Genomic DNA, 26,869 nt, shown 5'->3' on the forward strand with positions numbered 1-26,869 from the left:
TCAATATGCCTCATAATGAACTACTTTCTGTTCAGCTTTACCAGAAACATGACTGGCAGTTCAACTTGGAGATGACATACACATTTGTACATCTATTCCTTCACAAGAGGGATGAAAATGTCTTGCATCATTTCAAAATCTTTGGAGGCAAGGCCAACATTCATTTATTCCCTTGCACAATCTGGTGCACTTCCTTTCGTTGTTCTGCTTGCCATTCATTTCATTATATTGGATAAAAGATGGCCAGTTTTTCACTGAAACACAAGATTGGATTTCACTTCATATTTTATATATTTTAGCTTAATTAATTCGCAGCAATGAGCAGTTCATACTATTATTTTGGAAATGTATTCAAATGAAGCCCTTTCTTCAAGTTTTTATATTAGGCTTACTTAAACATCGACCATTTTCAAGAGTAGAAAAGTGCCAGATACATGGAGGACCAGTAAGTGGATATTCCTGAGATGGCCATTAAACATGCAAAAGCAAGATAGGCATGGTAGTAATGCTATAACAATTATGACTGGGAAAGAAATGCAAAACTGATTGCCATAGAAACCAATTCATCTTATCCATCTCAGTATATAAGCAGAAAGAAAGAAATCCCCCAAAAGATACAGCGTAGCAGGATGTATATTTATTTGAAATGAGGATAGAAAGGTTTTAAATTCTTGAGCAGACAAGTAGAAATCTGTATTTTTAATTCCTGGCTTTAGAAAATGAAGTGTATTACAGTGGTAAAAGTCAAATTAATTGGCATTTGATTGTTTGGAAACCTTGGTGGTCCTAGTTGATTCATTAGTGCAGAATGTGAGTGAGGGATCAAGACGAACAGTGGGGTATGTAACTTGAGCTGGCAGTCCAAAATGTTGCTAGGACTGGGGGGTTAAGACTATGGCCCACGGGTGTAACCTGAGCTGATGTCAGGAACATCGATGGTTAATCTACAACCAGAGTTAAACGTGCAAGCTGAAACTCACCAGATTCCATTTCCCTCTCCCTTTAAACTTCTGAGGGGGTCACTAAAAATTTAACACGTTTGAGAAAAAGTGTAAATGAGTCATTGATTAATAAGTGTTGTACAATTTAATAACTCTTTAGATTCATTTACTCGCAATGCCAAATATATCACTGATCCTTCTCAAATGGAGCAGACCCACTCTCATCATATCTCATCCGCTCTGGCTTTCCACCATTTATCAGTGGCACCTTCAAGCATTATGTACAAGTATTATTACTGATGCTTCAATTCAATATCGGGAATGTTTCCTCGAGGTTCTTCTTATCTTGCCTGATGAAGTAACCTCAAGCTCATAACCAAACAATACTCAAAGTAGAAAGAGCAACGTAACCCTATAAATCAATGCTCTGCAGAAAAACAACTCAATTTGTGCTCCAGTAGGCAGACGTGGTCGAGGCAGGATCATTGGTTACATTTAAGGAAAGACTGGATCGTTACATGGATAGGAGGGGACTAGAGGGGTATGGACCGGGTGCTGGTCAGTGGGACTAGGAGGGTGGGGATTTGCTACAGCATGGACTAGTAGGGCCGAACTGGGCTGTTCTGTGCTGTAAGTGGTTATATGGTTATATCCCTGTTGGCTTGTGCTTCTTCCCCTTCCTCTCCTTCCACCATCACCCCCTCCACCTTTTTATTCAGGTGTCTACATGTTTTCCTACATTCACAGTGAAGATTGACACGATCTGCTGAGTTTCTCCAGTACTTTTGTATATTGTGTATGATTCTTTATTGTTTTCAGCTACTATTGTTAAGACAAATATCATAAAGTTAAAATTTGCTTCCTTGGGCAGCGATCTGTGATTCATCTTACAACACTGCTTTAGGCTCCACTGATGGAGCTCTGCAGCCCATACAGAGATTTCAAAAGGAAGGCTGACAAAAGGATTAAACCTGGAGGCAGTGAAATAATCACACACCTTTTGGGTAGGCAGGAGGTATATGCTGACCAAGTCCATAGTTATGACAGCAAAGCTGTCACTGAAGGACACGGTTATTCCTGATACATGGGATAAGTCTCCAGGCAGCAAGTCATCTATCAGGAAAATGGATTTTCCAATAAACCCCGGACTATATACTTGGCTCAATCAACATTGTGAAATATCAGAAAAAAAGTTAAATTGTATTAAAGTTCATGGTTTTAATCAACCGTGGTTGGTTCTAAAGGGTAATAACAATTTTATCCTGTTAACCCAACAAATATGCTTCTGTCAATACTGTGAAATAAATTTGGTATCAAAATAACTGAGACAAGAGTGAAATTTGAATATTTAAAGGTTGATTTAATTGCAGAGTGAACTTCAAATAGATTGCAGCTTGTTGTGTACAAAACAACATTGCAAATAGATGTTCTATTTGTAAAAATGGATGTGGCATGGGGTGGTGGAGGTGGGGGTGGGGTGGGGCAGGAAAGCACTGCAATGCTACAGGACTGGAGTGGAGCTGTTTCTGGGAGGCACCCACTGACAATGGCCATGTAAACAGAGGATTACATGAGCTTACTGACTAGCTACATCAGCAAGTACATTGAGAGTGTCACCAAGATCAAATGCTTCACAACCAGGGCTAGCCAGAAAGCATGGTTGGATGCAAAGGCTTGAGATCCAGCCTTCAAGACAGGAGACAAGTTGGCACTCACATCAACCAGGGATGACCACTCCCATGAAATCCAGAAATCAAAGTGTGAGGATGTCCAGAAGATCCATAGTCACTATGCTTGCGTCAAGGTATCAAAACAAAAACTGATCACAAGAGAATCTTACAAGACAATGACGCCTGCCATGCAGGCAGATGGAGCGTCTTCTACGCACAGTTCTAATGAGGAGAACAGGCTGACACCAAAGAAAGACCGTCTCCCCTGAAGAACAGGCCCTTTTGCATAACCACAATTGAGGCGAGAAAAATCCTATCCAGAGTTAACACTGGGGGACCAGATAACATACTCAGCTTGGAATTGAATGACTGTGCAGACCAACTGACAAATGTCCTAATGGACTGTTCAACAGCAGCAAAGTTATTGCAGCATTTCATCATCCCAGTGGGTTTCAAGGCAGCCACCATCATCCAGTACCAAAGTGTCAGGCTTCAATGACTACTGCCCAGTGGCATTATGGAGCACACCTCCCAGAGATACCCATGTACAAAACTGTTCCACTGATGATGCTCTAGCCTTGTCCCTCCATTCCATCCTGACCCACCTGGAGAATGATGCTTTATATGCCAGGCTTTGACTTCAGCTTGGTGTTTAGTACAATCAGACCTCAGAGGCTGGTGGAGAAGCTGTCCTCACTGGGACTCCACACCTTTCTCTGCAATTGGATTCTGGACTTCCTATCAAAAAGACCCCAGGCTGTCTGGGTTGGCAGAAAAAAGTCGAGTACTATCACATTGAGGGTTTTGTGCTCAGTCTGTTCCTGTTCATGCTACTGCATTGCAAGATTGAGCTCCAATAATGTCATCAGGTTTGCAGATGACACGAACAGTAGTTGGCCTCATCAGCAACAACAATGAGAAAAAATGCAGAGAAGGGAAATGCTGCAAGAATAACAACCTGAGACTTAACTTGGAAAAGACAAAGGAGATGATTGTGTACTTCAGGAGGACCAGGGATGACCACCCTCTACTACACATTAACAGCTCAGTAGTGGAGAGAGTGGAGAGCACCAAGTTCCTTGGAGCCCACTTAAGACATGACCTATTGTGGACATCTCCTCACTTGTGTCAGGAAGGCACAACAGCGACTGCACTGCATTAGAAGGCTCAGGAGGCAATGTAACTGGTCACTGTTATGTCAACCTTCTGCAGGAGCTCGATCGAGAGTGTCATGGCAGGCTGCATCACAGTGTGGTACAGTTGCTGTAGACCATCGGATCTGAGGTCAATTCACAGGACCATAAAAGTGGCAGAAAGTATATTACTGGGGTCTCTTCCCTCCCATCAATCTGATTTATCACAATCATTTAAGGACTGCTCGCAAAATCAGGGAGGACCACTGCCACCCTGTTCACAGCATTTTCCAGCTACTCCCATCGGGGAAAAATGTATCAGAGCCAGGACGACCAGGCTGAGGAACAGCCTCTTCCCATAGGCAGTAAGAATGCAGAATGACTGCTAAAACAACTACTATTTATTAGTAAAATTGATTTTAATATGTATCATTTGTACGTGTGTTACACTGTGCACATGGTTTGCACTGTTCTGCATCGTAGACCAGACAATTCTGGTTAAATTTAATTTTTTTAATAAGTTAACAAGCCCTTTCGGCCCAGGAAACCATGCCACTCAATTTACATTCAATTAATCTACAACACCTGGAACATTTTGAACAGGGGAGGAAATTGGAACCCCAGGGAAAACCCATGCAGACATGGGGAGAACATGCAAACTCTTTACAGACAGCGCAGGATTTGAACCTGATCCCTTTGTTAGCTTTGTGCTAACCGTGCCACATTCATTGGGTTGTTCTAATACAATCTGATGACAAATAAACTGGAACTGGAAGTTAAACTTGATAAAAGCAGGCCTGAATTTGCAGCATTTACAAATTTCACGATATCACTCTTTGCATCCCGTTTCCTTTGCCCTGATGCAAGGTGGCTTGTCATTCACTTTAAATGACTTGATTTTGGCTTATGATCACATTCACCATCTCAGCATTCAACTCCACACTGTGAACTAAGGATAGGAAACTCAAAACAGTCCAGCTCTGAGGGATCATCACAAAGAACAGTTCTGCTCATCTATCCTTACAAAGTCCATCTTTTCATCAGTTTACTCCACTTCAAAGATTTTTTTAAAAATCAAGCAGATGTAATTCCACCCACTCTGCAACTTTTCTTAACAGTCCTAATCAATCTTATTTAGCCTTTTCAAGCAGAGCACAAGTTCTAACTAATTATCACCTACATTTTGTGAAGAATCAGACAGGAAAGACATGCATATTGTCCAGGATCTTTCCACCATTAATTTTTTTTACTGGACTCACATGTGTGGGAGAAATTCTACATTTGTACAACTGATGTACATGCTTCGGATACCCAAGAAGTGTGGGGGGGGGGGACGACCGGCAGCGCGAGTCGGGCGGGGTGGGGGGGGGGGACGACCGGCAGCGCGAGTCGGGCGGGGTGGGGGGGGGGGGGACGACCGGCAGCGCGAGTCGGGCGGGGTGGGGGGGGGACGACCGGCAGCGCGAGTCGGGCGGGGTGGGGGGGGGGACGACCGGCAGCGCGAGTCGGGCGGGGTGGGGGGGGGGACGACCGGCAGCGCGAGTCGGGCGGGGTGGGGGGGGACGACCGGCAGCGCGAGTCGGGCGGGGTGGGGGGGGACGACCGGCAGCGCGAGTCGGGCGGGGTGGGGGGGGGGACGACCGGCAGCGCGAGTCGGGCGGGGTGGGGGGGGGGACGACCGGCAGTGCCACTGGAAGGGGGTGGGGGTGAATACGGCAGAACAATTCGGGTGGGCTTTCTGAAATCCGGAAAAAATCCAAAATTTGGAGCACACAGTCCCCCAAGGATTCTGGATAAAGGATTGTGTACCTGTAGATCTAAAAAAAGCTCAGTAAAAAAAAATCTGTTCCTTGATACAGGGAGCTGGTATGGGTACTAGCAAGCTCAAGCCCCTTTGCTGACCTCTGATGAGATTATAGAAAATAGTAGCGGGGAAGGCCATTCAGCCCTTCAAATCTCTTCAACTTTCAATACCATCATGACTGATCATTTGATTTCAATGTCCAATTTCTGCTTTCTCTCGATACCACTTTTAACCCTTTAGTTATGAGGGTCATGTCTAACTCTCTTTTGAGTCTATCTATTGAACTGACCTCAACAACTTTCTGGAATGGGGAATTCTCCAAGTTCACAACTCTGAGTGAAAAAGTTTCTCTTTATATCAGTCCTTAATGGCTTATTTCTTATTCCTTTGACTAGGACCCCTTGTTCTGGACTTCCCCAACATTGAGAAAATTCTTCCTGCATCTAGGCTGTCTAGTTGTGTCGGAATTGTACATGTCTCAAGAAATTATTTCTCATTCTTCTATACTCCAATGAGTAAACCTGAGTCTATCTAGTCTTTCTTTATGCACTGGTCCCACCATCCCAGGAATCTATCCAATTCACTGCACCCCCCTCAAGAGTAATTGTCCTTAAAAGGCCAGAGTGGTAGATAAGGATCGCCTCTTTAACTGGCTCCATTGTTGTTTGTTATCTAGATCAACAATCTGGATGACACTCAGACTGCAGGTGTAGTGGATAGTAAGAAAGGGTCTTAAAGTTTGCAGCAGACTGGTCCATCTGTAAAAATGAACTGCAAAATGGAAGATGGAATTTAATGCAGACAGGTGTGAGGTGAATCATTTTGGGATGAACCAGGGTAGGACTTAGGTTGTGAATGAAAGGGCATTGTGGAGTGTGGTGCAAAACATTGGTGAGCTCAAATTTGGAGTATAGTGTTCAGTTTTGGTCACCTACCTGCAGGAAAGATATCAATAAGATTGAAAGAGTGTAGAGAAAATGTACAAGGACATTGCTGGGACTTGATAATCTGTTATAAGGGAAGATTGACTATGTTAGGGCTTTATTCTCTCACGATTCAGAGAATGAGGAGAGATTTGATAGATGTAGATAAAATTATATTGAGTATAAAAAGAGAAAATGCAAACAGGATTTTCCCCTATCGTTGGTTGAGACCAGAATGAGAGGACATAGTGAAAAGAACTTCACTCAGAGGATGGAGAATGTATAGAATGGACTGCCAGTGGGGAGATGCAGATTCAATTTTGATATTTAAGATTGGATAGGTACATTGATGGGACAGGAATGAAGGGCTACAGTTCAGGTACAGTCAATGGGAGTCAGCAGAAACAGATTTTTAGCATGGACCAGATGGGCCAAAGATTTGCTTCTGTGCTATAGTTTTCCATGTTTGTCTTGCCTTCAAGTCTGATAGGAACATTCTCTCTGCACTCTCAAAATTCACTTTTGAAAGCCTCCCACTTACCAAGCACATCTTTGCCAGAAAATAACCTACCTCAATCCATCAAAGTTGATCTTTTTCCAATTTGGAATCTCAATCCATAATTACCTTGAAACTATTGACAATTTGATAACTAGATGCAGTGTTCCCTCACACATACACACTTTAGTTACCTGCCATCTCATTCCCCTGAAGAGAGAAAAAAAGTTAGTTGTAAATATCCTTCTTACTGCTGCATGTACTGTGTGGAACTCCAGTCAATAGTACCATCTCCCAAGACTGCTGAGTTGAAGTGATTTGACACCACCCTGCATCACCTGATCTCCATTGTCCAATCAGCTTCCTGGTGATCTGAGCTTTTCAAATCCAATTGCCTGACTCCAATTGCCAGGTGCAGCCTTCAGATAAGTTGAAGTCTGCTGCACCCCAATCGGAAATCACATCTTGAACTCTCTCTAGTTTGGACCTGCATATATTGATGTAAGAAACTTTCATGACAAAATCTAATCTATCCTGCCATTTTATAGTATGGGAGCTCTACTTAATATGTGGAAAGTTATTTGTTAGTTAAATTTATTTAAACATAGAATCATCCTCAAAAGATTCTAGATTTGTGAAATTTAATTTCCCTTCCATAAATTAATGACTTGGACTAATGCTGTCACTTCACTCTGAATGGGTAGCCATGACATCTTTAGTAATTGACTCCAGCATTTTTTCCACCATTGAAGTCAAGCTAATTGGTCTGTAATTCCCTAATTTCACTCTCTCTCCTTTCTTTAAAAAAAAGTGGTGTCACATCAGTAACCCTTCTATCCTAAAGAACTGATCCAGAGTATAGAGAATGTCAGAACATTACTACAATTTCTTGGGCAGCTTGTCTAAGCACTCTGGGATGCAATCTATCAGACCTTGGGGATTTATCAACAACCATTCCCATTAATTTACATAACATAATTTTATGACATATTACAATTTCCATCAATTCCTCTTTTTTTTTTAGTTCCCCAGACCTCTAATATTCCCAGAATGTCATTTGTATCTCATGAAGAGGGAACCAAAAAATTGGTCTGTCGCTTTTTTTTTTAAATTCCCCATTATGAATTTTCCAGATTTTGACTGTAAAAGACTTATGTTTGCTTCGACTAGTTTATATCTCTTTATGTACCTTTTGAAGTTTTGCAGTCATTTTTTTACATTTCCTGAAAGTTACACTTATATGCAATTTTACAATTTGATCTTCCTCTGCTGCATTGTGACTTCTTTCATTCCTCGGGTTTGCTGCTTTCACTCACCAATGTATTTTCCCCTTCTTTTATTTTAATATTATCCCTGATTTCTCTCATTAGCTAGGATTGAACTACCTTCCCTATTTTAGTTTTACATCAAACAGGGATGTTGTTATGTGAGATTTAACTCCGGTTTGGTGGGTTCAGATTTAAGATGTATTGTCAGAGTATTCATTGACATCATATACAACCCTGAGATTCTTTTTCCAGTGGGGTTCACAGAGAAGAAAGTCCAGAGACAGGCTAACAAACAAAGGATGACCTTCATTCATTGTGCACATGGAGACACAAAACAACACTTGATACTAAAACTATAGAGGCATTAACATCGAATACAGCGATTTCCAATAACCATGGCTGCCTACTCTCTTCTTTATTACAAATATGTAGTAATACTTGTTAACTTGCACACCCTGACAAGACTTCAACACACACTCCCGATACCCTATATCAAAGGGGTGTGGCTCAATGCTAAATATTCCCACACAATACTATAATCGCGTTCTAAGTGTAGTGCATACCTTACCAATAAATCTTCCAGCGATATTCACAGTTCACGACCTGGCATAGATCAGTGTTTGTAGTCAGGACCAAGGAACAAAGAGAAGGGTCACCTGCATGTGGTAGGCTTTGAAAGTGCAGTAAGCTGGGGAGACTGGCCCAGCTAATCAATGAGTAATTGAAAGGGGCCAGTGGTCTGCTGTGCACTGATTGGTGGGCAGAGTCCAACCCTGATAAGCAGGTAATGAGTCTTCTGATGAGGTTCTAGGCAGAGAGGTCATGTGACCCTTCACAATCCACACTACAGATGTACAGTTTTTAAAGTTCCTCCACATAACTTTAAATACCTCCCATTAAGTACCAGTCTATGCAAGCCAATTCAGCCTCATATCATCTTAGTTACTGCTCTTTAAGCTTTAAACCCACCTCTGAATTAGTTTGTTTATTATCATCTTACTACAAGTACAGGTTAAAACCTTGTGCTTTTTTAACTCTTAGTTAATTTTGTGCCTGTCTCATTAAGAGACTATTTTTATAGTGCTACATAGTGACTGTGATGTAATATCTTATAATATTCACCCATACTAAAACCTAACTCATTATTCAAACAGATATGGAGGATCATGAGCACGAGAAATTTTTCTTTGAATTTTTTATCACTTTAAATACTTTTTTTTGCTTCTGCCTAAAGTTTGTGTATTTCTTTAAGGCCATATCTCGAAGCTTTTTTATCATTATACAGTAAATGCTTTGTATTTCATCATTATGAAAGTCTTAATGCAAGGTCATGCAAAATGTTTAACCATTTTATCAATGAATTAAAACTACATAAAGCAATAGCCACAGAGTTGGATTTATTGGATTATAGAGATCAAAATTCTGGATATCGTAGCTCATGCCTTGAGAAGGTGATACTTTGAAATTAGGATATATTAGAATAAGGGAAGTGTCGTCTATAGTACATATACAATATGAAATAAGGTTTATCCAGACCACAAAGCACACATATGTACATACACATAATAAGTATGTATATACATAGATATAACTGAAATAAATATATAAATAAATTTACAGAGTCCTAAATAAAAATAAAATCTCCATATTGTGGACACTGTTTCCCATAGGGCTTTGCTCAACAAGATTACTAATGAATCCTGCCTCCTTGCACAAAACCAGTATCAGACTGCCTGCTCTCTGGTTGGTTCCTCAACATTTCATGTTAGTGCTCCACTGTTACAGTGACAGTGACCCAGTTTCAAATCTAGCACTGCCTGTCGGGAGTTTTTAAGTTATCCCGGCCTCGGTGTGTTTCCTCCAGGTACTCTAGTTTCCTCCCAGCCTCCAAAAAACATATGTTGTTTGTCAGTTAATTGGTAAATTTGTGAGCCATGCAATATCTCTAAAATTAAAGAAAAAGTAAACAATTGGTCAAGGAAACCATTCTTTACCCACTCCAAAGAATATGCCTCCATTGTATTGCTATCAGTTTGGTTCTCCCGAACCTCATGCACATTAAAGTCACCCATGATAACTACGGTAGCTTGATTACATTTTTCCCTTATTTCTTGCTTGGTGTCACTCATTTTCCACATAGCTTGGAGGAACAGGAGTATACTCTTGTGAATTCTACAAAATGAACTGGAGCCTCAGTCACTACAGATTTCACCTCCTCCCCCAAAATGATCTGAATTAATCACCATTATCTTGGAGGTATGCTGTTCTCCCCAGTGCTGTCGCATGGTCAAGCCAGTTGATTAGCCTGCGGTGCATATGTTTTCCATTACGCTGCAGATCAAATCCTAATGAGGCAATGTGCTCAAACTGGACAAGGAGTCTCACAGGAATGATCAAGTGTCTGATGGGCATAAATTGGTGGTGATCTAACTGCACCAGATGAATGTCAGGCCCTGTGAGCCCTGTTTCTGTTAATGTTCACCTGCTTTCCAATAATGTGGATCAGCATTTTCTGTTTGCTGTCCACACCTTGGATGGAAGTCTAATATGCTTCCAGTACTGTAATACTGGCCATGACAGTATTTAAATAGTAACAGTGTTACAAACTAACAACCCTTTTAATTATTTTTGGGACTAAAGGGACTTTTTAAGCACTAACACAGATAATGGTAAATTTGAAATAGTATTTTTTTAAATTTAACTATTAATAACATAACATTTTTAATTATCTCAAAAATTAAATCTAAATTTAACCCTATGTAAATGTGTGTGTGTAATAAATTCCACTCTGAAAAGTCAATTTTCAAAACTTCAGCATAATTTTAGTCTTGCTCAAAGGTCTTAAATTCTCAGTTCAGAAATAATTACAAGGCACTTTTAAACATCATATTTTCAGGCTTCTTTAATCGCAATCCTGCCCTCATTTCCATGAGACAAGGAATGTGACTATTTTCTTCCACGACGAATGCACAAACCCAGACAAAGGTTAAAAAAATGTGGCCATTTTCTTCTACAATTAATTCACAAACCCAGACAAGGGTTAAATGAAGTGGCCATACAAAAAAAGACAGTGGAATTCTATTCTCTGTTCTAAAGAGACAGTGAAGTGGTCTTCCTTATTTCAAAAACCACTGATTCTGTGTTCCCCTTTTCACAGGAGTAACATACACAACAGCACCTAGTCTGGTTACTGTAACTTAACCCTGTCTTTCACAAGGTTTCAAGCCCTGTGTGTCACAGAGTTTTGACTTCTGTCAAATCCAAACTGAACTCCCAAAAATGTCTGAATTCGATAATATATTTATTCAAATCATGTGACCATTTACATCATCAATGAAGTCAGTTCCAATTGGAATTTTAAACAGTTGCAAACCCCAGTTTCTTGTAAATCATGTGATCTTCATACCTCTGTATTTTAGACAACACGATTCCAAAAGATTACTTCACTTCTGTTTCAAAAGTCACTGAGTTTCATTTCTCTTGTTTAAGAGGCATTAAATGATTGGGTTTAAAAACAGATGGCTTCCTTCAGCAGTTCTTATTGAATACTTAGATACTTTAGATTTTAATAAAGCAAACACTCCACTGTCCTTGAACAATTAAGACCCACTTCAAATCCATTAGCTCTGTCTTTCCAAGACACTTTGACTCCAAAAATAAAGTCTCTGAAAACAATGGTGTGTGACTCTGTACCACTCCACAACTAATTTACTAAGAATACAGATACAATATTTTATCTCTATAATTTACTTTACAAATACATTTTATATATGAGAAACATAGTTTAACATTAAATTAAAGGTTAACATGAATCAGTTACAACAGACACTTTATCACTGAAATCAAGAAGAGGTAACAATTTTTGCAAGTAAAAGCCCAATGCTGACCAATTGAAAGAGTTCACCAGTATGATACCACATTTTAAAAATATACAGTGTTTTTTAATGGGAGTCTCAATTTACCTATTGTGTACAATGAATTTTTTATGTATTCCCTGTCATAACATCATGTAATTTCACATTTACTGCTATATTACACATATATTGATAGGACAGTAAAGATGTATAAACATTTAACTGAATTAAATAAATGTAAACTTTTGGGACAAATGGAAGTTGTATCATTATATCAGCATTTGTTTTTTTTTCCTATGGAATTTGTTTTATACAACAAACAAAACAGACGGAACGAATGCAGGTTCATATGAGCCAATCAAACACTTGTTAACCTTATCTGCAACCCTAGTCTGAAAGTTTGAGATTCCACTAACCTCACTTATTCCCAAAGACACATCATGTGTATTAAGTGGCTCCTGGAGCCCAGATATTTCCATGAAAATCCAGGATACCTTCAAGGCAATCAAAAGAGTTGTGATAGTGAAATTGAGATTTATGAATTGCGAAGCCTTAATGGGTTTCATTCCAGAAAACTAGACAAAAATTTTAAGACTTACTTTAAATATTATCTTTCCACATTCCTTTGATTTCAGAACAAAACCATTAAATTGGAATACGACAAATAATTTATTCTATGTTATAATAGCTGTTTTGGAAAGTTAATGTTGTGATGTTAAAAACCAAAAGTTTACATTTGTTCAGACAGAATCAACCTAAATATATAATGGGTCATGCCATGACTAACAAATCAGGTTGTAGGTTTTGATTAGAAAGTCATATCTTTAAGTTTGTAAAAGCAGAGGATGGGTATAATTTGAAACAATGTAAATAAAGGATTACCTATCTAACGGGTGGCTTGTGACTTGTGGTGTGACTCAGGGATCATTGCTGGGTCCATTGTGGTTTGTTATCTATATCAATGTTCTGGACGATCATGTGGTCAATTGGATCAGCAAGTTTGAAGATGATACTAAGATTGGAGGAGTAATGAACAATAAGGAAGGCTTCCAAAGTGTTGCAGCAGGGTCTGGACCAGCTGGAAAAATGAACTGCAAAATGGCAGATGGAATTTCCATGTTGAAGATTCAATGTTCCTTTTATTGTCATGCAATAATACTTAAGAATGTAATATAAGTGATCTACTTAAACTTTTGACTGCTGTAAGATGAACAAAGAGTCGTCATGAGCATTGTCTGGTGACCCTAACAATAAGAGAAATAGAAGTATCCGTGGAGACGCCAGTTCAAACCATCAGCAACCTAAGCTCCAGTTCGAAACCTTTGATACGATCAGAAAGCCTTCAGTGCCCGAGGCCCTTTGGGAGCCCCTGGCCTCAGCACTGAATTTAATGCAGACAAGAGTGAGGAGTTTCACTTTGGGAAGACTAACCAAAGAAGGACAAATAGTTAACAGTAGGGCACTGAAAAATGCAGTAGGACAGAGAGAATGGGGAATTCAGATAGATAATTCCTTGAAAGTGTCGTCACAGGTAGATAAGGCCATAAAGAGAGATTTTGGCATGTTGGCCTTTATAAATCAAAGTACAGTAATTGGGATGTGATGGTGAATTTACATTTAAATGGAGACATACAGCAGAGTTACAGGCCCTATCAGCCCACGACACTTGTACCACCCAATAGTTGTATTGAGTTATTATAAAGCTGTATAAGACATTGTTGAGGATGTTGCTGGGACTTAAGGAATTGAGTTACAGGGTTCAATAGGTTAGGACTTCCTGGAGGATTGCAAAACAAGGGAAGATCAAATCAGATATTATTTATTATCATGTAATAAAACAGAACTGTAATATTACAAAAAAAAATGCCCGTAGTCTGCCATAAGGGGGGCAAAGATTCACCATTAGCATTACCCACCATCCCTTCCACTCAGAGAAAGAAAAGCAAAAGAGAGTCCCCCATAGTCACCAAGTGGATTCGACTCCAACATTCCCATAGCCTCTGCTGTTCATTCCTTGAAGAAAGGCAACCTTGTGTAGTTTTAACACTTAAACAACTTTATTAAATTTTGAGCTGCTTGAACCAACAATGTATTCAACTTCTGTTGTAGTCTACTTTTTGTTCCTGCGCCAACCGCATTCATTGCCTATTGGGAAATGTAGTTCTTTATTATTTTTCTTCTTTGGCTTGGCTTCACGGACGAAGATTTATGGAGGGGTAATGTCCACGTCAGCTGCAGGCTCGTCTGTGGCTGACAAGTCCGATGCAGGACAGGCAGACATGGTTACAGCGGTTGCAAGGGAAAATTGGTTGGTTGGGGTTGGGTGTTGGGTTTTTCTTCCTTTGTCTTTTGACAGTGCGGTCTTCTTCAAAGGAGGTTGCTGCCCGCCGAACTGTGAGGCGCCAAGATGCATGGTTTGAGGCAATATCAGCCCACTGGCGGTGGTCAATGTGGCAGGCACCAAGAGCTTTCTTTAGGCAGCCCTTGTACCTCTTCTTTGGTGCACCTCTGTCTTGGTGGCCAGTGGAGAGCTCGCCATATAACACGATCTTGGGAAGGCGATGATCCTCCATTCTGGAGACGTGACCTACCCAGCGCAGTTGGATCTTCAGCAGCATGGATTCGATGCTGTCGGCCTCTGCCATCTCAAGTACTTCGATGTTGGAGATGAAGTCGCTCCAATGAATGTTGAGGATGGAGCAGAGACAATGCTGGTGGAAGCATTCTAGGAGCCGTAGGTGATGCCGGTAGAGGACCCATGATTCGGAGCCGAACAGGAGTGTGGGTATGACAACGGCTCTGTATACGCTAATCTTTGTGAGGTTTTTCAGTTGGTTGTTTTTCCAGACTCTTTTATGTAATCTTCCAAAGGCGCTATTTGCCTTGGAGAGTCTGTTGTCTATCTCGTTGTCGATCCTTGCATCCGATGAAATGGTGCAGCCGAGATAGGTAAACTGGTTGACCGTTTTGAGTTTTGTGTGCCCGATGGAGATGTGGGGGGGGGTGCTGGTAGTCATGGTGGGGAGCTGGCTGATGGAGGACCTCAGTTTTCTTCAGGCTGACTTCCAGGCCAAACATTTTGACAGTTTCTGCACATAATAATATAATAACATAATAACAAATCTTTCCCCTTTTTTGAAAAGAAAAAAAAAACACAAACACAATACTATGTCTACATAATGAGGGTATCTACATTCTGTAGCCAGTCTCTTCCCACTCAGCAGCTTTCAATCAGTCTCCGAGGTGGTATAATAGTCCTTTTGGGTCTGGTATGTGTTTCCATTGGTGTGTTGCTTACATTTGCTGCATTAGTACTTGTGCCTTTCTGTGAACTCTGAACAACATGTTCCTTTTCTACATGTGCTGGACCCTTTTGTGTCCTGACCGATGACCATGCGTTGGAGCTTGTGGTCATAGATTCACACGGTTCCTTCTCCGAGGTGTTCATCCCTCTGTCTGGATCTGGTAGGAATGTGGATCTGTTTCCTCTTGCATACATCCTTGCATGGACCATGTGCTAGAATTGTGATCTTGGATTTGGACTTGAACTCCAGGCTTTAGGATTGGTTGACTTTTCAGTCTTATCATGATACTGTGTCTGTTTTACTTTCTCTTCCACTTTAGCCTGTCTGACCTTGTCCACTCCTTTAGTTTCCAACAGATTTTCATGCATCGGAAGGTTGGTCTGTATGCATCGACCCATCAGCATTAGGGCAGGATAAAGGCCATTTTGTAGTGGTGCACTTCTGTGAATTATAGACTTCTGTGGAAATACTCTCATTCATCATTTGCTTTCTTCATGAGGCTCTTCACCACCTTGACAGAACTCTCTGCTAGGCCATTACAATTTTGGTGATGTGGGCTTGAAGTTATATGTCAAAATCCCCAACTATTGGCAAAAGACTCAAATTCACTGCTCGAAAATTGTTAACCATTGTCCGATACTACTTCTTAAGGAACTCCTTATCTTGCAAACACATTTTTCATTGAAGCGATAACTGCTTTGCTGGATGTTTACAGCAGTGTTGCTACCTCTGGGTAATTGGAACAATAGACTGTTTCTACTATATGACTCTTCCCATTACAGTCAAACAAATCTTCTCCAACTTTGAAGTATGGCCTGTCTGGTATAGGGTGTGGTATTAGTGGTTCTGCTTACTGCTTTGGTCTATAGGTAAGGCATATTTCGCATGAAGTAGTGGTCCGGTTTATGTCTTGATTCATTCTTGGCCAATACATCACATCCCAAGCTCTACATTTGCATTTTTCCTCACCAAGATGTTCTTTGTGTACCTTCTGGAACATTTCCTTGCGTAGCAACGTTGGAATCACAAACCTGTTCCCTTTGAAGACCATATCTTTCACAACTGACAGTTCATCTCTGCATGTCCAATAAACCCGAATACCCATTGGACAGTTATTCTTAGCTGCTGGCCATCCCTCGAATCTTTGAGCTCTTTCATTGTTTCATCTGTCTCTGTTGCTTTCCAGATCTGCTCTGTACTATCCTGGGATATTGGAAATGAAGTGATAACCATGTCAGCATAGGCCTATAAAACTGCATTAACATCTTGGTCGCCCTTTTCTTTCTTGACAACTGATTGAGACCGAGCAAAAGTTGCAAACATGTATTTTCCTGGCATGTAGATCATTTTCGCTTTGCGTTTCTGCAGCCTGATCAACATGTGCTGTACTCCCATGGGACAGTCATTCAGTGGTTTTGACATAATTGAATCCATCTCCACTTCAAGAGCTTGTCCATAAATGTATTGAGGGAACCTTTTGCATGCAAAAGTACTGCCAAGAGGCTTTCTCTATCTGTGCATAGTTGGCTTCGGCACTTGTTAAAACCCTTGCTGCATAGGCCACAGATTGCCATGTGTCCTCATGCTACTGTGGTAGTACTGCTCCAAGGCCATGTTGGGATGCATCAGCCGAGATCCTGGTGAGCCCATCCGGATCATAAAATTTTAGTCCAGGCTCTTCTGTTAGGACTTTTTTGAGTGCCTGGAGCACTCTTCTTGCTCTTGCAACCAGATCCACTCATTTTTCTGCTCAAGGAGTGACCTAAATGGTGTTGACATAGTTTGTAAATGAGGGATGTCACCATCCCTAAGAAATGTCTCACCTCCTCTTTGTTCTGGGGTCTCACAAAATTCTCAATGATTGATGTCTTTCTTGGATCAGGCTTCACTCCTCATTCAGATATGACATCTCCGATGAAGTACATTGTCTTTACACTAAACTCGTATTTCTCTTTATTTAATTTCAAATTTAAATTCTGTGTCATGTCAAACACTTGGCCTAGTCGAATATCATGTTTATCCTTGGTGGCCCCCATACAATGATGTCATAAATCATGGTCTCAACTCCAGCAATACTTTCAAAGATTATGAGGATGGTTTTATGGTAGACTTCTGGTGTGGACAAGATCCCATATGGTAGCCAAAGAAAGCAGTATCTTCCTTGTAGAGAATTGAAAGTGCATAGTCTTGAACTTGCCTCATCGAGCTTCATCTGCCATAACCCCAATGTGCCATTGAGTTTGCTAAACCATTTGGCACCTGCAAACAGGGACATGATTTCCTCCTATGTCAGCAATTTAAAATGCTCTCTCTCGATGGCTTTATTGAGATCTCTTGGATCCAGACATTTACGCAATGCTCCATTTTTCTTTTGCACGATGACCAGTGAGCTGACCCAATCTGTAGGCTCTTCAAATTTCTCTATGACTTTCATCCATTCCATGCGTACTAGTTCTTGTTTAAGTGTAAACAGAACTTTCATGCATCCATGGACAACAGGAGCCACTGTCACATTTAGATAGGTCTTGTAAATATCAGATAAACATCCAATCCCCTCAAAGACATCCGTGTACTCTTCCACGAGTGTTGGGCTTAACAGCAATACCTGGGTAGCCCTTCTGATACCTGGGTGTAATTACTGGAGCAAAGGTTTCGGAAGCACTTTTCAAATCGTAAGGAGATCTACCCATTAAATCGGAACCTGGCGATTTAAGGGGGATCCCGCCTCTGCAGTGACATGGCAAGTGATGCATTACACACTCATGGGAACTGACAGTAGTCAGTCTCGCCCCCTCCCAATGCCTGTCAGTCTCCACCCCCATTGTCAATCATCCCCCCTCCCAGTCAGTCGCCCTCTCTGTCAGTCGCCAACCTGACGATTTGAAAAGTGCTTCCGAAACCTTTGCTCCAGTAATTACACCCAGGTATCAGAAGGGCTACCCAGGTATTGCTGTTAAGCCACTATGAAAACTCTTTTCATCAGTTTGGGGTCTTCATTTGCATTCAGACCTAATATTGGCTATACTCTCTTTTCTACAATCAGTAGTTCTGACTTTAGATGCTGCCCTTTGTATTTGAAGATCACCATACAGCCCCCTTTTGCTGGATGTTCTCTCCAGTGTAGCCTGTCACTTTTAATTTCACTGGATAAATCTTGCTCTTTATGGTGAGGGTCTAGTAATTATCCATAGATAACAGATTCACCTGGGCTCCGGTGTCGAGCTTAAGTGGAATTACTTGTAGGCCCTTTGAAACTACCATGTAAAATGGGGTTAACCAGGTAATTTTCACGGTTAGTAACCCAGTTATTTGGTGATTTGAAAGGGTCCAACCGGGGTCAACCTGGTTAGAACCTAACCGGGTCACTGACCTACCTCAGAGGTGGTCAGGGAACCCAGTAAAACTTACCTGGGCATCCTGCTCCTGCAATTTGAAAGGGGAAATGGCCAACCTGGTTACTCTGGTGATGTCAGCACTTGTCATCCTGGCTGAGGTGCCACTCCCATGGGGTGGGAGGGGGAGGGAAGAAAGGTTGCTTCTGCAGGGTGCGAGAAATCACTGCTGCAGTCACGATATAGTGACTGACGGCGGGGTGACTGATGGAAGGGTGGCGACTGACAGGTTGGCGACTGACAGGTTGGCGACTGACAGGGAGGGCGATTGACTGGGGGGGGAATGATTGACAATGGGGGTGGAGACTAACAGCCATTGGGAGGGGGCGAGACTGACTACTGTCAGTTCGCATGCGTGTGTAATAGATCACTTGCCATGTCATTGCAGGGGCGGGATTCCCCTTAAATCGCCAGGTTCCGATTTAATGGGTAGATCTCCTTACGATTTGAAAAGTGCTTCCGAAACCTTTGCTCCAGTAATTACACCCAGGTATCAGAAGGGCTACCCAGGTATTGCTATTTGAAAGGGGCTACTGTCTCATTCAGTCACTGGAACGATCCGTTCCATTTTACCAAGCGCCAGCAGTCTGTCGTAAATCCACGAAGAATTCCTCCATTTTTTTTCATCCACTGTGTACACCTTTCCCTTAGTAGCCCCTACTTTGCAGCACTTTGCAAAATGATTCTTCTTCCCAAATTTATTGCAGGACTTTCCTTAGCCAGGATACATCTTTGGAATATGTCTACCTCCACACCTACTGCATTTGCTGTTTGAGCCTACCTCTTTGCTTTGTCGTAACTTTAGGAAACTGCTGGTGCTCTGCTTCTCTGTTTTGACTGCGTGTACTGTTGTGTCACTCCTGTGCAGCTCCTTAGCTTGTACTCGTGTGGTCTCTGCTGCTCTACGCATACTCACAACCTTTTCCAGTGTCAAATCTTTTTTACGCAACAGTTTTTCTATAAGCCCATTATCCAGCATTCCGCAAACTATTCGGTCTCCAATGAGTGAGTTTTTCAAATCTCCAAATTCACAGGATTTATTCAGTGTGTGAAGCTTGGCTAAGTTTGGTCAAAGCTCATACCTTGTCTCTGGTCACATCAGAAAAACTTGAATCTCTTGAACATGGTTTTTACTTGGAACAAAATACTTCTCAAATTTTGTCATCAGAGTGTCCAACCAGAAAGCTGTCTCATCAATTCCAAAACTGTTATAGATGTCCAAGGCATCTTCACCCATCATGTGTAGATATATAGATGCTTCCATTTTTCATCAGCCTCTTCCACTCCCACCAGCCTCTAAATAAATGTTGAATAATGGGTTGAAGCATTTCAAATTATCGGTGAGATTGTCGGTAAACTGCATCAGTGTGGGAGGACTTAACTTATCCATGATGGGAACTATTGACTTTTCTTACTTACTCACACACTTCTGACACCATGTTATGTTTGTTCTTTGAAGCAGAACAACCTTGTGTGGCTTTAACGCTTAAACAACTTTATTTAATTTCAAGCTTCTTGAATCAACAACGTACACGACTTCTGTCGTGGTCTATTTTTGTTCCCGTGCCAATTGTGCGCGTTGTCTACTGGGAAATGTAGTTCTTTATTATAGATGCATAATAACACAGTTTTCATGAGCCAGTCTCCAGCAGCCCAAAGCCCGGTTGAGTCCTTTGACCTCAAATCTCCAGCAGCCATACAAGTCACTAACAGCTCACCGGCTGTGCTGTCCTTCAGCTGTAGATGTCTCACTGGTCCGCCACCATGGCCACCGTCTTTGGGTTGTCACCTCTGCTTCTCCTTCCCAAGAGGGCAGGTTTTTCCTGTTACTAGTGCCCTGCACTGGTCCGCTACGGCCCAGAGTCTGCAACCCCTTGTGGCTGCTGCCGAACACAGGCACCAACCACCATCCTGGACTCAAAGTCGCAGGAATTTAAATAAAACTCTGTTGGCTCCATTAAAGACTTATTGAAGCTGTTGGCAGTCAGACTGGGAGGTAGGATCCCATGGGGTGTCTGCACTCCCTATTCTCCCCAGGTCCACACCAGCAGCAATGCTACCATTGCAACAGCCCTGCCAGCACCACCACTTTTGTTTGATAGAATAAATGCAAGCAGGCTTTTTCTACTGAGTTTAGGTGAGACAAAGGGGAATATTTAAAGGGAATATTAGGGTTAATTTTTCATGAAGAGAGAGTCAAGAGTGTGGAACGAGCTGCCAGCTGAAGTGGTGGCTGCAGGCTCCATTTTGACATTTCAGAACAAATTGGAATCGGAGGGGTATGGAGTGATTTGAGTGCAGGTCATTGGGACTGGGGAGTAATAGTTTGGCACATACTAGATGGGCTGAAGGGCATGTTTTGTGCTGCGTGTTCCATGGTAAGGATATGAATCACACTAATGTTATTGGCGATAAATAAATCAAAATTTAGAAAAAATAATGCAGTAAATATAAGGTGATCACTGAGGAAGAGAACAAAGTGCAGGATGTTAAAATATTTTAATTTAGACATACAGCACGGTAACACTCCATGTCGGCCCACAAGTCTGTGCCACCGAATTGACCTACACCCCTGGTACGTTTTGAACGGTGGGAGGAAACTGGGGCCCCTGGGGAAAATCCAGGCTGACATGGGGAGAACGTACAAACTCCTTATAGACAGCAGGGGATTTGAACCCTGGCCCAGGTCATTGGTGTTGTTACAGCGTTGTGCTATCCACTACGCTAACCATATTGTCCACTGTTACAAGAAGTGTGGATGGAAATTGGCTTTTACATTGATCATTGAACTAACAAGGTTACAGAAAATTCAAAAAAATCAATGGAAGGTCAACCTTTAAATGTAAAGGAATAAATGGATATAGCTAGAATTTATCCCATTTCTCTAAAAAGTCCCAGAAAAGGTGCACCTGGGGAACTTTTGGCAGCTCTGATACAACAGATACATAGCACTCTTGAAATTATGACTTTAACATCAGAATATTGTATGGGTTCTGAGGCTTCAATTCTATATATGACAGAGAGAGAGAGAGAGAGAGAGAGAGAGAGAGAGAGAGAGAGAGAGATGACAGACACATTTCACACACACACACACACACACACACAGAATTTTAATGAAAATATAGATGGGCTGAATAGTAACTTTGAAGATGACAAGATAACACAAAAATGGGCAAGATAGTGGATGGTGAGGAAGGTTCTCAAAGGATACAATGGGTACAAAAGGATATCAATTAGCTAGAAAATTGGTGGACAAAGATCAGATGAAATTTAATCTGGACAAGTATGAAGTGTTGCATTTTGGAGATTAAATATAAGAGGAAAGTATAGAGTAACTGGTAGAATCCTTGGGGCCATTGATGTACAGAGGTATCTTTGGGTGAAGATCCATGCTTCCCTGAGGATGGAACGCAAGTGGAGAGGGTGATAAAGAAGCTTTACAACATGCTTGCCTTTGTCAGTCAGGGTGATGTGTTTGGTTCGGCCACATTTGATGTACAATCCTGGTTCACTCCGCAGACGAACGTGGAGGATTTGGCGAGGGTGCAGAAGAGGTTCACCAGGATGGTGCCTGAATTAGAGTATTAGTTACAAGGAAAGAGTGGACAAAAGAGGATAGTTTTCTCCAGAGTGTCAGAAGCTGAGTGATGACCAGAGAGAAGCATATAAAATCATGAGAGATATATATAGGGGAGAGGGTCAGATTATTTTTTCTTAATATAGAATACTATAGGGTAGACCTGTTGTGGTTATGTACCTACCTGCATCAGGAGAGGCACTGGTCACGACTGATGATGTTGTCGAGGCAATGCGCGGGAGTAATAACACGTATGCGTGGATTGGTTCACAAGGCTGCATATGTGGGATGGATCCATGATTGGCGTCAAGGGGGGCATCCGCGGGCATTTCCCCCCCAAATTAGTTATTGTCGTCACAGCACTAGCGCCACTTGTGTCACATGGTTTCATCTCCACACGATATAATCACGGGCTTATGTCAGACAGAGAAGGTTCGTGGCAGGTATGGCACATGCTTCCCCCCATGCTGAGTGAGTCTTCGAATGCCACTTTGTGCTGTGCCACCCCCCCCACCCCCCACAGTTATCCTAATGCCCACCTCAATTAGACTTGTCCTGACACTGACTCTGGATGGATCTCAGACACAGAAGGAGGAGAGTGAGAGCCATGTGGCAGAGAGCCAACGAGAATGTCGGAGCGGTTTGGGGAGATGGAGTATTCAGTGTTGTGTCTGAGAGGCAATAGAGTTGACTCCATTTTGTCCTGAAAAACGAGCGAGTGTACTCTTTAACTGTTTGTATACTGGGTAAATTACTGCAGCCACACAGCTTTATGGAGAGGGGGAAAGTTTAACAGAGATTTATGACCAGGCTTCTTTACACAGAGAGTGCTAAGTGTATGGAACAAGCTGCAGGCAATGGAAGCAGATAAGATAGCAATGGTTAAGAGGCATTGAGATAGGCATGTGAACAAGTAGGAAATGGCGGGATAAAGATCACACAAGGCAGATGGGATTAGTTTAATCTGCCATCATGATTGACACTGACATCATGGGCTGACGGGCCTGTTCTGCACTGTGCTCTGGCTTTATAAAACAATGGCGGCACAGCCAGAGCTGTTGTAGCAACAGCACTGCTGCGGATCTGTGGAGAGAACAGGGAGAGGAGACAGAGCGCTCCCCTGCAGGGACCAAACGTCCAGTCCTACAGCCATCGGCTTTGTGCAGACTTTAAATGGCTTGTTAAAGCAGCTGTCGGTAGTTAATTTCAAAATCCTGTGACTATGGGTTCTGGGCCCAAGATGGCAGTGTCTATGTTCAGCGTGGACATTCAGTTACTCCGGGTGGACACCCTTTTGCTTTTCTTTCTCTGACTAAGGTGTGCCAGGCAATTTTGGCTGATGGTGAACCTTCATCTGCCTTACGGTAGACTAAAGGAAATTTCACGTAATATTGCTGTTTCTGTTTTATTACATAACAACAAAACAATCTTGAATCTTGGATCAAAACAACAGCTCTTGCAATTTAGTTGCAATAAGGTTAGTATTTTAATTATATCCACAATTTCAACAGATGGAAAAACAAAGTCTCTGTGTTGATAGGGAAAATCAATCTGAAACTTTGATATATTTGACTGACCAATGTCTAAGATGTATCGCAATTGGTGAACTGGAAAATGGAGATGGCAGTGTAATGTCCAATGGTCCAGTGGTATGGGACAACATTGAACTAAGTGGGTCAGACTATGACTGGACTATCAATGTGGTATCATCTCATAGAAGGTGAAATGGAGGGAGATGTGCCTTGAAAATAGGATTACTGAATCCTGGTGTGTGCGAGAACCCAGGACACTCAGTAAAGGAGCCCCAAGTTCAAGACGAAGAAGATCACAAGCCATCAGTGTGAGCCTGGTCAATTCATATTCCACAGTTGGTATTGAAATCCCACCTGTGATTCTTGTGATTTTATTAAAATTGGAAGTTAGAATCATAAACTAAATGTAAAGATATTGAGAATTAATTGCATGATTTTGTGTTTTGATGGAGTAAATTATAGACAGAAGAAAGGCAAACTGAATGAGAAGTTCATCAAATTGAATTAATTGTATTAAATGTAGTGAAAGTGTTTTTGTCCACCCCATCAGCTTGCTCCGTATTAAAGTAAATGGTATCAACAGGTAGACAGAGAGGAATTATACACACTATTTGGGAAACTTCAGGCTGGGATTAGAATGAAGAACCAGACTTTTCAAGGAGATGCATGAGGAAACGTGTGCCATCCATTCTGTCTAATGAAGGAGTTTTCCACCATCATCCTGTGTGTAGTGTACATTCCACCACAGGCTAACATCAGGCTGCATGGGGACTCTAAGCAGCAGCCATGAGAGAGCACACCCTGAAGCCTTCCCAATCATTGTAGAGGACTTCATGCAGGCCAGCCTGAAGAAATCTCTGACAAATTACCATCATTCTATCAACTGCACAACTTGACCACAGTTACACCACCAGCAAGAATGCCTACTGTGCTCATCCCACACCTGCATTTGGGCAAGACTGATCACCAGTGGTGAAGGCCGTGAAAGTATGGTCGAGGGAGGTAGAGGAGTGCCTGAAGGACTGCTTTGAATCGGAGGGCTGGATATTTTTAAAGATTCATCTTCAAATTTGAATGAATATGCCACAGCGGTCACTGACTTCAGGATCTGCATGTATATGTGTGTATGTCCATGCGTACATAAAAGGAGTACCCCAACCAAATGCCATGGATGAATCAAAAGATTTGCAACCTGCACAGGTCTAGATTGATGGCTTTTAAGACCAGTGATCCAGATCTCTATAGGAAAACCAGGTATGATATACAGAAAGCTATCTTAACGGCATAGAAACAATTCCAAGTTAAGTTAGGAACAGAGTCAGATACTTGCCAACTATGGCAGGGATTTCAGGCTATTACATCCTACAAGGATGTACATCATAAGTAGCTGTGATGGTTCACTCTCCAATGAGCAGAACACCCTAAACCACCTATTTCTACCTCCCGTCCAAGATCCACGAACCCAGTGGTCCCATCACACCCATAGTTTCCGTGTGCTCCTGCCCCACTGAATTGGTCTTCACTTACCTTGACTCTGTTTTGTCCCCCTTGTCCAGTCCCTCCCCACCTACATCTAGGACACCACACATCCGCCATCACTTCAACAATTTCCAGTTCTCTGAACTTGATCACCTCATATTTACCATGGACATCCAATCCCTATACATCTCCATTCCCCACACCAAAGGCCTCAAAACCCTTTGTTTCTTTCTGGAAAATAGAACCAACCAGCCCCCTCCACCATCAGCCTCCTCCGGCTGGCAGAACTTGTCCTTACCCTCAATAATTTCTCCTTTATCTTATCACACTTTCTCCAGGTTAAAGGGGTAGCCATGGGTATGCAAATGGGCCCCAGCTATGCCTGCCTTTTTGTTAGCTATGGGGAGCAATCCATGGTACAAGCCTATACAGGCAAAGGCCCCTCAACTCTTCCTCTGCTACTTTGATGACTACTTTGGTGCTGCCTCATGTCCCCATGATGAATTCATTGACTTCATCCACTTTGCTGCCAACTTCCACCCTGACCTCATATTCGCTTAGTCCATCTCTAGCAACACTCTCCCTTTCCTTGATCTCTCTGTCTTCATCTCAGGAGACAAACTCTCAACAGGTATCTTCTATAAACCCACCAACTCCAAACAGCTACGTTGACTACACCTCTTCACAGCCTGTCCCCATAAGGATTCCATTCCTCTGTCTCCGGACATCCCAGATCATCAGAGATGTCCTCATTCTTCAAACAACATGGTTTTCCCTCTTCACCATCAACTCAGCACTTACTCACATATCCTCCATTACCCGCACATCTGTTTGGCCCCTTCTGCCTGCACACACAACAAGGACAGGATTTCTCTTGTCCTCATCTACCACCCCACCAACCTCCACATCCAACACATCCTCCTCTGCCATTTCCACCACCCACTATGTGATCCCACCACTGGAACATATTCTCATCTCCGCCTTCCACAGGGACCACACCCTCTGTGATTCCCTTATCCACTCTTCCCTCCCCACAATTCGTCCCCATGGGATCTACCCTTGTGACTGCAGAAGATGCTCCACTTGTGCCCACACCTCCTTCATCAGCACCATTTGAGGCCCCAGTTCACATTTCATTTGTGAATCTGCAGGGGTCATCTACTGCATCTGGTATTCCCGCTGTGGTCTCCTCTACATCAGAGAGTCTGGACACAGACTAGGAGATCACTTTGTCAACACCTCGGCTCTGTCTGCCACAATAGCATGGATCTCCCAGTAGTCACCCATTTCAACTCCCTATCCAATTTCCTTGCCAACAGTCTGTCCATGGTCTCATGTACTGCCAGAATGAGGCCACCTGTAAATTGGAGAAACAACACCTTGTTACAAGCCCAGAGGACCCCAACACCCAGCAGCAATAGATATTCACCAAGATAAATGGTTACTTAAACAAAAGTTGCTTTTAATTGTCTTTAAACATGAAAACAGGATCAAA

General features: G+C 42.1%; 1 long non-coding RNA gene across 1 annotated transcript in view; it reads right to left on the bottom strand.

Annotated features, from left to right (window-relative positions):
• The window catches only part of LOC138748833 (uncharacterized), a 45,792-nt gene extending 32,654 nt beyond the window's left edge, over positions 1–13,138 (bottom strand). Inside the window, exon 1 of the long non-coding RNA XR_011348280.1 lies at positions 12,972–13,138. This is a non-coding gene — a long non-coding RNA (uncharacterized lncRNA). The remainder of the gene's footprint in view (positions 1–12,971) is intronic.
• Between the last annotated feature and the right edge of the window lie 13,731 nt (positions 13,139–26,869).

Source organism: Narcine bancroftii, chromosome 1 (assembly GCF_036971445.1).
Source record: "Narcine bancroftii isolate sNarBan1 chromosome 1, sNarBan1.hap1, whole genome shotgun sequence".
In the NCBI taxonomy this organism is placed as follows: domain Eukaryota; kingdom Metazoa; phylum Chordata; class Chondrichthyes; order Torpediniformes; family Narcinidae; genus Narcine; species Narcine bancroftii.